This window comes from Pseudopipra pipra, chromosome 1 (assembly GCF_036250125.1).
Source record: "Pseudopipra pipra isolate bDixPip1 chromosome 1, bDixPip1.hap1, whole genome shotgun sequence".
NCBI lineage: Eukaryota > Metazoa > Chordata > Aves > Passeriformes > Pipridae > Pseudopipra > Pseudopipra pipra.
The window spans coordinates 60,293,634-60,307,262 of NC_087549.1; the positions used below are offsets into that span (position 1 = coordinate 60,293,634).

The 13,629-nt window shown below is 45.2% G+C and overlaps 1 protein-coding gene across 2 annotated transcripts in view; it reads right to left on the reverse strand.

Moving 5' to 3' along the window:
* The window catches only part of ZNF516 (zinc finger protein 516), a 98,137-nt gene extending 84,895 nt beyond the window's left edge, over positions 1 to 13,242 (reverse strand). For both annotated transcript variants that reach the window (XR_010431291.1, XM_064658231.1), the window contains exon 1: positions 13,116 to 13,242. The gene's annotated coding sequence lies outside the window, so the exon portion shown is untranslated. The remainder of the gene's footprint in view (positions 1 to 13,115) is intronic.
* Between the last annotated feature and the right edge of the window lie 387 nt (positions 13,243 to 13,629).

A 13,629-nucleotide genomic window follows, 5' to 3' on the forward strand; every position in this document is an offset into this window, starting at 1 on the left:
TTGTGTATACCCATTCAAACACCAGATGAGGATCAAATGCTGAGGTTGGCTTCCCCCCACTCTAGTAAAAGGCACAGTAAATTCAATTCTAATAGCTTATTATTGTGAAGAGGGCTGTGATAATTAACAGACATTTATTAGCATTTAATTTGACAGCAGATATGCTTTGGAGAACTTTAATGACCCCATTAATGGATCCATACAACCACATGTACACAGAGAAGATAAAATCAAGTCCTGGGACTTATTCTTAAATGTGTTTGTACACATCCCAGAACAGCAGCAACAGATCATCATTGCTACTGGGTGCCACCGTATGACAACAGTTTATAATTATACTCTCTTGATAAATCGTAATCTTCTGTAAACCTAAACCACTGACTTTGTGTCAGATAAAAACAGATGCCTGCTGTGTTCCCATACGCCTTTACCTGACCATCATGTGGTTAGATTTAGAGGATGACTGTTAGCAAAAGGAAGTTATCAAAACCAAAGAAGCCTGGAAAAAGGAAGTGCTGCAAGTCCTCATTTTATCTCCTTTATAATGCTAAAAACATAAAGTCACTACTTCTTTTCAAGAGACCAGAAATGTTATACCCAGCACATTCTTCGTAAAACTAATCAGAGTTAAGGCTGTAGCAGTAAAAGTCTAGAAAATGTGCTTTCAGGACAGATTCATCACAGCATTCACAGAAAAGACAGAGGATGAATAACAGACTTCCCAAGTGCTTTTTTTTTAATGGTTGGTTTTGCTGACACACATCTTTCACAAACCTAGCTAGTCCTAACAAATCCCATTCATTCACAGCAATTTCTTTGTTTCCTTTTTTAAGGAAGTTTGCTACCAATGCTAAAAATTAATCAGCCTTAGGTGGCTGCTAGCATCCCCCCTGATATACTCCCAACCCTTCTGTGCCAACAGCCTGGTTTCTCAGCATAGCTTTGTCCTTCTCACAGGGCCCTTGCAACACTCAGAGTGCTCCCATTTTCATCCTGAACGCAAACCTGCTCCACTTCATATTCCTCCTCCAAAAACTCTCATGCTCAGCATGCCATATCCACCCACTCATCCCAAGTCTCTGCCACCTTCAGGTTTTGAATGTTGACACCAGCTCAAGTTCAGAAGTGTGCAGCAGTTGATAAAAGGGGACTGCAGAGCCAAGCACATCTGAGGGACAGGAGACAGGAAAAGGGTCTTCAACGAATGATGATTTGTGCAGTAGAAACCAAGTCTTAACTCTGTTACAAAGTAACTACACAGAAGAAAAATTAATTTGCCTCATGCACATGCAAACATGTGCTCAGCCTATCTCCTCTTCTATGCTTAACGTCTCTCCACAAACCCCACTACCACTCTAATATTTCCCAGGACCCCTGGTGATGAAGCAGGACCACACATGCTAGACACCAGACAAAACACCAGGTATCTCTGATACCCTGGTCCTATGCTGCTCTGCACACTCTCATCTCGTTCTCATGCTGCTGTGGGATGGCAGAGACCATCACCAAGAGCAAATTATTCTTTTAATACCTTAACACAGATAACTACAGATTCCTGCCATGGTAATTTCTGATGAAACGAAGTATAAAGACACCTACCTACAGAAACTCAGTCTCTGGGTATAGGGGAAACTGGTTCTCTGCCTTCAACGGTCTTCCTGGACATCCATAGCTTCTCCAAATACCCATTTTCTCCTCCTTATTTCTGCATGATCTTATTCTATTTTCCTTTAACGCTATGTTCAGCTCCTCACTCCCTGTCTTCCTCTCCTCCAGCTTTTACTACAGCTTCTGCCTGTACCAGCTCTTCACTGCCTCAAAGTGAAGAGATCGATGCTGATGGCAGCCATGAAACAGCTGAGAGACCTTTACAAGTGAACCACCTCCTATTGGCATAGCTCCGCTATCCCAAACGCAAGCTGTAATTACCTTACTCGTGGGTGGAATTACACAAGGAGTAATTCTGGTTATCTGGTCTTCAATAAACTTCACAGAGCTGCTGTAAGACTCCACAAGAAAACTTGAGTCATCCTAGTCAAAATCCATCAGACCCTAACAGCATGGAAGGAAAGCAGGGAAGATGATGTGTGAAGAGCATCTTTATTACTTCTCCACAAAATTATTTTTCTTTCTCCTGAGCAATGGGTTTTTTTTTTCCTACACAGAGGAAGTACCAACTCAGAGCAGTGTTCCCAACCCTACTGAGCCAGCAGGACTGCTGAAGGCTCCCAACACACTGCAGAGCAACCTGCACTGGGTCTGCACAATGAACTGCAACCAAGTCCATTACGCTCTCTCTCTCGTCCTCCAGGAGCACAAAACTCACAGGAGAGCCACGTTAAGCAGGTAAACATGTGTCTTACTCTCCAGTCCAGTAACACAAGTCTTGATCCTTGGATACCAGTCCCAGAGCCCGCAGGAGGTTTGGACAAGCTTTCTGTAAGGGCAGAAGAGGACTTTGTCTTTAGAAGGGTATGGAACTGGCCTGATCTCTTCTATCTTAAGAACCCATTTTCTTCCCTTTCACCAGCCTGCCAAACTGGTCAGTCTCCAGTGGATTCCTCTTTATCTAGTATCTTCCATTCCTCTATCAAACCAAGTCAGCATTTCTCTTCTTAAAACTTCTTGTTCTCCCCCTTATTTTCTGTCAGAGCCAAGGACACAAAAACAGTTATGAGTCTTTCCACCAATTTGTGCAGTGCTCCAAATCTAGCTAAAAAGCTGCAGAAGTCTTCACCTGCCATTTCATTGCATTTCACTTGGCAAGTGTTGAAAAGCCAAATAAACATCACTAGGTTATCTCAAGCTGTACACCAGTACAAGAGTGTGAAAGTCACAGCATCTCCTGAGCTAGACAGCAGAAAACAAGAGTAATATCTAAAGGGCTCCATCATGGCTCTCATCTTTTTATGAGAACTCAGAAGGGATGCCCCAATTTGCAAGTCTATCCCTAATTCGGAGACGAACATATGACCTGCGATATACAGGTGGCAGTTAAAAAGATTTTGTTATGAAGAGGTACACACAGTTTGTTTGCAAGTTAGAATAGGACACACTGAAGCCACCAGTCTACTGTATAGACTGCACATCATATACATTGTCATGACTAAAAAATGCCCTAGGTTCTGCACTGGAACGGAAGACACAACAGGCAACTCAGCAACAGGCTTTTAAAATTTTGTGTTTAGTGGCCTGCACAAATTTCACAGATAATTTTACTGCTTTTGCTCCATTTTTCAGACTTTTAACAAGCCAACCCACCCTTTTACAATACTAAGTCTCCTTAGACGTCTATTCCAGAGTATAAAAATGTGGGGGGGAAAGGCTGCCCACAGTCTAGAAACAACTTCTCAGCTCTAGACACACTCCTTTTAAGTGCATGAAACTTTGAAGTGAAACATTAGCAATCCTTGCCTTTTTCACTGCTTACTTTTGTGATGGCGACCTATAATCCCTAATCAACCTAGAAAATAAATGACCGATAAACCAATCTGCTTGTAACCCCATTAACAGATTCTGGCTTCAGTATCAACAGGGTAATTTGCTGAGACTATTTTTAATCCCAACTGCTAAACCATTAATCCCACAATTTCCACATAGTATTTCCACCACCCCTCAAATTTACCAACAATTTTGCAACTCATTATAAAGCAGATAAATAAATAACATTTGCAAATATACACCTCCTGGCACTGGAGAACTGAGAGACTCCGATTACTCGGCTGATCCCGTTAAAGCCATTACTTTCTAATTGGAAGGAGTCATTCAGAAGCAAAGCTGTGTGTCTGGCATGTCACTTGACACCTGGTATGTACCACTCATGATAAGATGAACTCTCCAATATGCTTGCCACAAGAAGAAGAAGTGGGTTATTTCACCATACCACCAATAGTCACAGCTCTCAACTAAAATCTGTTCCAATTCAATGGGACCGAGGTTATCAACATAAATTGTCTTGTTTTCTCAAACTGGCATTAAAACATTCTCCAACTATCATTATTAATGTCAATATAAATTATGCATTGAAGATAACAGCATTCATTACAGAGGTAAAATTTACCTGGAGGGAAAGAAAAAAAGAGACAAGCAGAGCAAATCTAATTAAAGTAAGTATTTATACATTTTGTACAGCTTTTTTCTACAGTGATGAAAACACTCCTCTAAAAACGGTCTTAAAATAAGCATTCACAGAGCCATCAAAAACAGTACCAAGAAAGCATTGTGTTAATCAGCCAAAGGTACAGTTACACACAGAATGTTGCAAAGGGACTGACGTGATAATACACAAGACCAGTAGTTTATCCAAGGAAGTATCAATGTGCTAGCACAACAATCTGGAAGACAGACCCTTGGATTCACGTACACTGTTACACACAGGAGGAAAGGCTGTATTTAGTGTCGGAAGGGTGGTGTTTAATGCTTCTTTCAACTTCTATAAATTACAACGTCAGCCATTCCTAATTGGTATACATTAGCATTCAAACACTACGTTAAAATTAGAAGCTTAGCAGTTTTTCAGTACACTTATAGACACTTCACACAAACACATGAATAACCTTGTTGAAATATTTTAGAATTTCAAGGTTAAAAGAAACAACTTTAAGAGACAGATGGTGAGCAACTGGTACCTCACTGAGGAGCGCCGCTGACTTTTGAAAGTTCTCACGCGAGAACCGTATGGGGCTAACTCCTATTTACTGCGCACCTCAGGACCTCAGAGTAGAGCCTTACCTCCTAAAATGCTGAAGATATGCATAGCTAGAATGGCACAGGGGAAAAAGAGCCTAAAAATAAAACTCCCAGGGGCTCCAAATCCAAAGGGAAAATAAGATATCTTATTTCCCTAATTGCATAGTTTAAGTCAATCCTTAAACTACTTGATTCATGGTTTTATCATACTTGTGGCTGCCAATAATGGCACCAGCTCACCAATACAGGTGCCTCCCAGTCTACCACGAAGGGAGCCAGAAAGCATCCATTAAAATAAACAACTAAGCAACCTCTGTGTGAAGGGAGTGGGGGGGAGGGGGGAGGAGAGAAAGTCTTTGCAAGCACATAGTCAACCATCAAAGGAGCAGCTCTAGTTTCAGCCAGCAGAGACTGTAACACCTCGCCCCGCAACCCTTTACAACACACTGTGTCACCGGCTATTGTTCATAACTCTTCCCGAAAATCATTTCAACATTCAGAGACCAACTATGTCTTAAGGAAATTATTTCAGAAGGGAAAAATATTGCTTACTCATGAACCTGGTATCATTGTAACAATGAAGCAAAACAGCTAAAGACAATTACATTGCACAATCCTAAATGCATCATTTATTGTACTAGATTTCAGAAAAAGAACATTCTGAAACACTGAAATAAATCAGAGTATAAATGTGACTTGCTGTCAGCTCATACAATATGGGTTAAATGCTACCATATGGTGAGTGCACACACGTTACCCTTTTAAAAACAAAGAACATGGCTAATCTCATTCCCAAATCTATTTTTAAATAAATAAACACGATTATTTTAAAATTAGGCTACAATTGTGATTAAAACACCTCAGTTTTCACCAGCCCTTCTCCCTCTTTCTTTACTGAAAACTAACACCACTTCATTGCTCACCATCTTTTTTTTAAAAGACAAGGAAAAATTACTATTCAGTCAGCTTCATCCCCGTAATATCACAGGCATTTCTATGCAGTGTAAAAATAGTGACAAGCCAACTCACCGTTCTTCCTTTATTATACCTGCCAGAAAAGCAAAGCATGCGTGCATGTGTGTGTGTGTGTGTGTGTCTGTGCAATACGTTAAAACTCACTGACATACGATCCGGTTTTCAGCACACACTCCCAACAGGACCTGCCCGACAGAGAGAGCTCTCGTTTTCTCTGCACCCCCCAGCATGTACTGAGACATGCAGTTTCGGTACACTCCCAGCCAAAAAAGAAAAACAAAAAAAGGACCAAAGGAAACACGTATGAAATACACACAGTGTAGCTGGAGCGGATGCTGTTGGTTTGAAAATTGTCTATCTAGCCTCTGTGCTGAGTATTTGTTTTTATCATTATACTACAAATGAAACATGTCAGGAGTCTAAAAATAGCTACAAATTGTAATTACATATGCTTTGTAGTTTCTGTTATGCTTTGAAAAGAAGATTAAAAGCTAGATCATTTTAGAAACTGGCCTTAAAGATTTGGAGAGCCACAAAATTCTTCTACTTTGCAATTTGGAGCACGCTGCTGGAAAACATGTCCTTTGGGACATAAATATGACAGCCCCAACATGGAGTAGCCAGCTCCCAACACCATACAGTGAGAAGGCAAGAAAGAAAAGGGAGAAGAGCAGACAAAGAAAAAAGTAATTTCTTAGAGATTCTAAGAGTGCCCTGATTAGGATGTAATACTATAAGCTTTAATTAGGAGCTAAGTGCTGTGTGCTAAATTCATCCCCACACACACCACTGTAAATTCAAAGTCACCCTACTAAGTTACCTTGGGTTTACGACAAGTACAACAGCAATGCATGGCCTACACAGCTTCTGCAACAGCCCTTAATGAAACGTGGATTTTGTTAAACAAGCATTAAGCTACGCAATATCCTGCTGATACAAATTAAGTTCTTTCCCATAAGCAATGACTTAAATGAAAGGTTAGCAAAAATTAATTTTAAGTAGTCATCAGAAGGTAAGCAGTCTTGAATCTTCAAGAGCAAAGAGCCTCTGTTCCTCCATGACTCAAAACAGTTTAGACCAGAGTCTTCAGCAGCCCCTGTTCCAGTGTCCCTGCAACGGGCACTGTGTGCAATGTTAGCTCACAACTCGGGAGCGGTAATCAAACAACTTACTTTAGAGCAGCTGTGTGCTACTCCTATTATACCTGCTAGAATATATTAGGCAATAAATAGTTTGGTAGCAACTTAAGAGATGCAAGTATTGTCCATCCACACACTAATTTAATCTCAGAACACATGCTTAATGCCCTGAGTCCGTTTGCATAAGTGCTGTTGCTGTAATACAGTTTCAGGAACACAAGGAGAAACTGCTAACACGAAGTGTGTAACAACGCTGATGGGCCTCTATAGATAACCAAGATGTAAACAACATCAAAAAATGAACAACCAGCATTGAGTAATCATCACATTAAAAAAAAAAAAAAAACAAACACATCTCACTAGCTCAAATGGCTAAGCAGGTTCAGCAGATCAAGAGAACGAACATTTGCTGACTAACAGTTAGGTAATGAAAGTAAACATTTGCAATGAAGTCATCATCCTAATGAAAGCCATGGTAGTGTTAACTACCTAGACCATAATCCACTAGCAGGTTTTAATGCAGGCTCACTAACATAATATTTACTAGAATCACTCCAGCTGGAAAAGGAAAGGAAGTTTCATTTACTTCTAACGTAAAAGTGACAATCAAGAAATACTGCTATCTGTTAAGCTGTTCTAACTCCCAAGTACTGTACTGGGGACACCCAGAGAGTTTCTGTGCAGTTATAGTGAGTAACTGAACAACAGAATTTTGCCTTCAGTGTCTGAATCAGAACAGCTTTATCCTAGCACTGGTGTATAAATATTTGCAGCATGTAAGATATCTGCTTTGAAAAAACAATGTTGCTCCAAGTTTCAAATATCTGTATTGCAAATAACTAATCAAATAAATGAGACTTTTTTTTCCTTTTTTTTTTTTTTGCCACACTGTGATGAGGTATCTGAATTAAGTTTATGGCTACAGAAAAAAAACAAATGACTATAGTAAGTTTTAGCTGATTAACTGCTGATATAACTAAGGATTTCAGATTTGCATACAGAAACTGTAATTCCACACAGCATCACCTTCACACAACTCCCAGTATGCAATGGGAGTGGCAAGTGTGCTTATTAGGGGGCAGCACTAGGTTCACAAGCAACAAGTCAATTTACAGGGTAGTTGTAGACGCTTTTACCCAACTGAGGAACATCATACTTATGTGAAAAACAGCACTAAGTCCATTTCCCTCTTCACTGCAGAAATCGAATGCCTATTCAGGCTTAAAAGGTATGTATCTACAAATTCATACTTGTGTCTCAAAAACTTAAACGGGCACATTTTCTTGTAAAATTTGCAAGCTTGGACAAGTTGCTTCCTGCAAAATGCAAGCACTCTGCATTTCAGCTTTCTATTTTGATGACTTTAAGAAACAGTATAGTCAAATCCAGATTTCCAATTTAAGTACACATATACAGACTTCATCATTAGTCTCACAAAATCTTAGGCATTGGATCATTTTGCATACTGTATGTAATCCCAGAGAAATCCTGGAATTTCTTGGTACAAATTTAAGTCTTCACAGAAGTGAGGCCTTCAAAGCTGACAGGTTTTGGATCACACTAAATATAGATACCCTTCATTAGATGGGACCTCAGCATAAAATTCACCAGTCAGGATCACAGATAACTACAGATAACTGTTGAAGTCACTTGCACACAAAGGCCTTAACAAAGAAATCCAAATAAACAGACTGCCCAAAGTTTGCAAGAGTTGGTGACTACATAATTTCTGTGAGGATACTCTTCTTGTGCAAACACCCACAGCAGGGTGCATTTTAAAGATAACTCATTTTTCAGTCAACTGAAGCCAAGGACACAGCTTCTTAAGGTGATCTGTAAAGTGTTAAGACATAAAAACCCTCCTTTGCTAAAATGAGGGATCAATTCAATAGGTATAGATTCAGAATGGTGACACAATCATTTTCAATCCCTTCAGTGACTAGTTCTGTACTGATAATTGCTATTGTTAAATCTTGGTGACAGCACAATACTATGACCAACTATAAAATCATATGATTAACCTAATTTTTAAAGCAAAGACATTAGTCACTGTCACAGGGAAACTTTAATCTACAAAAGTTGAATGTCACTCCTGTTGCTCCATTCCAGGCAGACACAGTTAGACAGGGGCCGTGCTAACAAAGACCACTCCTCTCTTTAAACACGTTTAAGATCATTCTTTATACAATTCTTATTCTCACTGATGCTTTATTTTTTTTTTTCCCCCTGTAGGCATTACCTTTGCATATTAAACTGAACAATTTAGAGGGGGGTTATAAATGCCCTGTTTTTCACACAGATCACATAGCACTTATCACTAACTAGATGTCACTTCAACACCACTCAGTTTTATATGAACTAAAGGCTTGAAAGCAAACCCCAGGCAAGAATTTTTAGAGATATCTAAAAACCACTTTACACCAGTAGCTAGTAAAGGTGTGCACGTACCAGTAACACAGAGCCTCACACAAATTACTTTATTGTACAGAGCGCATTCAAGATAGCTATGGCAGCTACTCTTGTAAAACTAAAGACGTCTCCTGCAATAACCGCACCATGATACTAATTACACCACTGGTGCTCCTATGCAACCAGCTTCCAGTTTCACCAGGGAGGAAGCTCCAAAAACCACTGCGGCCCACCTAGGTGGGACACAATGGGGTGCACAGAGCAGCACATGACCAGGCCGACTATGGGTTCGCGTGACTGAAGCAAAGGACACACTGGTGGGAAACAAAGCAGCAGCATCCACTGAAAGACAACACATCCTGCCTGGCTGCCGCAGACAAAACTACCTGAGCAAAATTACCAAAATACTCCCTATCTCGATGAAACTTCTGCTCCCATCACCACTACCCTCCCTGGCACTGCTTCCCCCAAAATACCAAACACCTCTTACAATACAGTTATTTTTGGCCCACTAGCAGCAGCCAGCCTGGTGGGCAAGCACAGGGGGGTTGTCCCAGCACCCAAGGCACATTACCACCCGCACCTGCCTGTGGGACACAAACCCCACGCCACACACACGTGCACCTGCCTCAGTGAAGCAACCTCACACTGCGGCACCCACGGGACCCCGGTTCTGCTGTGCACACACATACCCAGCAGGACCTACAGGCACACTCGTCTGGCTCACGTGCAAGCAATGCAACATACCCCATCCCTGCCCTGCATGTGTGCACACACCCTGCTTGCCACAACACCCTTCCCTGCCCTGCGTGCACCTGCCCCGCATGCAACAGCGTGCTCCCCAACGTGTACATACACAGTTCCCCCTGTCCCATCTACTTGCAAGGCTGACGGGGGGCAGCTGTCGGTCACTGCCCTCCCTCAGCGTCAGCATCCTCTTGCTTGGTCCAGGGCTAAGCAGGGGCCTTAACATTCCCGCAGGAAAGCAATGGTCAAAAATCAAGACGCGCACATCCTCCAAAATAAAACTCTCGGCTATCAACCAACCCACTCGTCACGCGCAGGGATGAGGACACAAGGGAAATCTGACACATCTTGAGAAAAACTCCTCCTCTCAAATCAACCCATGTTATGCCATTCAGCTTTTGCTTAAAATTACACGTTTCTCTTTTTTTTTTTTTTTTTTGGGTTAGGGGGAGAAGGCAACGAAATACACGGTTGCCAAGTCGAGTTAATGAAAAACCCTTTGGCTGTTAACTCATTTAGTGCAGCAAGCATGAAATAAAGTCCGTGGCACGGGGCCAAAGCGCAGTGGCCCTTTGCCGGGCGGGCTTCTGGGACCTCTCCCGGGCCGCCGAGGAGCCAGCCCCGAGCACAGCGGCCAGCCCACGGTTTCGAGGAGAAAATCTCTAGAAATCTGTGAAACCTCCTCAAAAAAACCAAAATTTAAAAAAAAAAATTACACACAAAAATCAAAATATCGATGGCTCCGCCAGGCCCGAGGAGATTTTTCATCAAGGCAGTTTGGCACCCACTTCCAAAATAAGCCCGACCACTCCGCTGAGGGGGGATCGGCGAGGGGACATCAACACCGAGGCTGGGCGGGGGGGGGCAGGGGGTAAGGCAGGGGCACGGCGGCTCCCCGCCCCACCTCGCCGCGCCCCAACACCCCGGGGCCGAGCGGGGCCGGGCCGGGCCGGGCCGGGCGGTGGCGGGGGCGGGCCCGCGGGCTGGGGCCGCCCCGGCGGGGCGGGAACGCCGGCGGGCGGGGGCTCGGCGTCCGTCCGGCCCCATTCCCCAACCTCCTCCACCGCCCCCTCCCGCCGCTTTCGTACCGCAGCACCCCCCGCGTCCCTCCCCGCCGAGGAAACTTCTCCGCTCGCAGGGAAAGAGTTCGGCTCCGCAGCCGGGGAGACGCTGGGTGCGAGCGGGGGGGCGGCGGGGAGCGCCCGGAGATGGGGAGCGAGGGGAGGAGGAAGAGGCGGCGAGAGAGTTGCGCCTCTCCCCAAAAAGAGACTTTGACCCCGCATCGCTCTCCGGCGGACCTCGAATTACATTTTTTTGTCACAGGTCGGATCCTAACGCACGTCGACACAGCGTCTAATTTATGAACTCATCAGCCTAATTTCATTATTTAATCATGCGCCCAGCAATCGTGTTTCCTTAAGAAAGGACTGACCTATTTTTGGCTGGAGATAAACGATCATGTTAACAGATGTTAATCTTGTAATCTGTTTTTCCTGTAAGCACTTCGCATACCCACGTTTCAGACATTAAAAAAAAAAAAATAAAAAAAATCTTGCCCCAACGACTTGACGTCACGATTCAGTTCTTATTAAAAAAAAAATCTCGCAGTGGTTTCAAAGACATTAAATCTTTTTCACTTTATAAATGCTGATTTGTTCTGCCTCAACTCCCACAGGCTTTTATTTGCATTTCAAATTCCACAGGTTACACCAGTCGCCTTTTCAGAAAATGTAAACCAACAATAAGGCAGCAAAGGGGGGGGGGGGGGGAGGGGAACCCTGCTTTTGGATTAAATAAAGAACAGAATTAATGTTTCGAAAATAGTCCCAGCAAAATGATATTTGCACGTCCAGTGCCCGAGCGCCTCCGCATCTATAGGGGTAATGTAAAGGATAAGATGTGGGCACGCACAATGCGCATTCCCCAGAAGATCCCTGTCTGCTGCTGGGAGCTTATTAACGCTCCTAATAAATGGTGCTGACTCCAAACCGACACCTTTCGGCTTAAAACGCAGGGTTTGTCTCCAGCAGTTAATTGCAGAGGTTAGCTGGTTTGAGGGGAAAAACAACGGCCGGCTGTCATGCTCCACACGTCTCCCCACACGTACTGCCAGTTTTAGCACCCCACCTTCTTCCCTCATAGCAAAGTTTACCCATCCAAACTTTCCTCAACTTGCCCAAGTGCTTAATTCGCATTAGGATCGCGACTCGGCGCTATGCTAATGATCACCGAAGATAGTAGCGGGGGGAGGGAGGGAGGGACGAGGAGGAGGAAAGCTTTTAGAGCACAAAATGTCTGGAACTGCATTATTTCTATTCTTCTTTTCTCTCCCTCTCTCTCTCCTTCCTTTCCTCCTCTCGACACCTCCCCACACACCCTTTTTTTTAACACGTACATTAGACTCCCTGCATCCCTCCCCACTCCACCCGCATCAAACGAGCGATTTTTCCTCTTCTGGAAATAATCGCTACGGAGACATTGTCCTCCGAGCCCTCCTCGCTGTCTATATGTGAATAATTGTTTTCTCTGCCCGCCCACCCCCAACTTCCTTTGATAAACTGTGTACTTCTCTAACGGGGATCAAGCAGCGACCGACTCACCACGGAACCGAGAGCGACTCAAAAAACAAGGGGGGGGGGGGGGGGGGACGCACGGACACAGCCCCACATCGGGCATTTCACGCACACGCTGAATCAATACTATCGGGGAGGGGCGGGGGGAAACAACCCACTCTTATTAATTGAAGTGGCTACTCGGTGTTCGAAGACCCATCACCCACCTTCTTTAGCCGAAGCATTTTACTTTAAAGTGAGGCAATTTGTTCTTTGTCTCTTAATGGATTAATATCGCAGTCTGCCCCCCCTCAACGTCCCTGACGGAGCGTACAAAGCCAAAGGGCTCCCGGAGCCCGCAGGGCTCCCCCACCCCCCGGCACCACCACTGCAGTAAAACCATCCTCCTCCTCCTCGCCAAACAGCGCAAAGTTACCATTCTGGAGCCGCTCCGATGGCCGGGGGGGACAGTCCCCGTACTCGGAGGGAGGCGCGAAGTTTTTGGGTTTTTTTCCTTTTTTTTTCTTTTTCCCCCCCCACAGGCACGCATCCCGAGGACCCCCCGCCCCCCCGGGCCATGCCCCCTCGCCCCGCCGCCCCTCACCTCCTGCGCGGCCGGCGGCGTTCGGGGAAGGGCGCGCCGAGCAGCCCTGAAGGTGAAACCACGCGCCGCATGCGAGCGGCGCCGCGCTGCACATGATCCGCCGAGCGGCTCCACTGGCGCGGGCGGGGGCGGCCCCACCGGCCCCCGCCGCGCCCCGCGCCCGCGCACCGCCCCCGCCGCGCCCGCGCCCGCCGCGCCCCGCCCGCCCCAGCGCCGCCGACGCCGCCGCGCGTCCCCCGGCGGCCGCCGTGGTGTGGCCGGTGCGGGGCCCGCACGCACACGCCGGCCACTATTGTCTCCGCGGAGCAAAGTTGGGGCGCGGGGTGCCGGTCGCCCCCGGGCGCTGCAGGAGCGCGGGGCGGAGAGCGGTGCGGAAGGCGGGCTCCGCGTTGTGCCGGGCGCGGCGTGGCGCTTGTGCCGACCGCCGCCCCGGTTCCCACGTACCTCCTCCGCTGCGAAAGATGCGGGTTGGAGTTGCCCCAGATGCATTTCTATGAGAAACTTTATTTTTCCT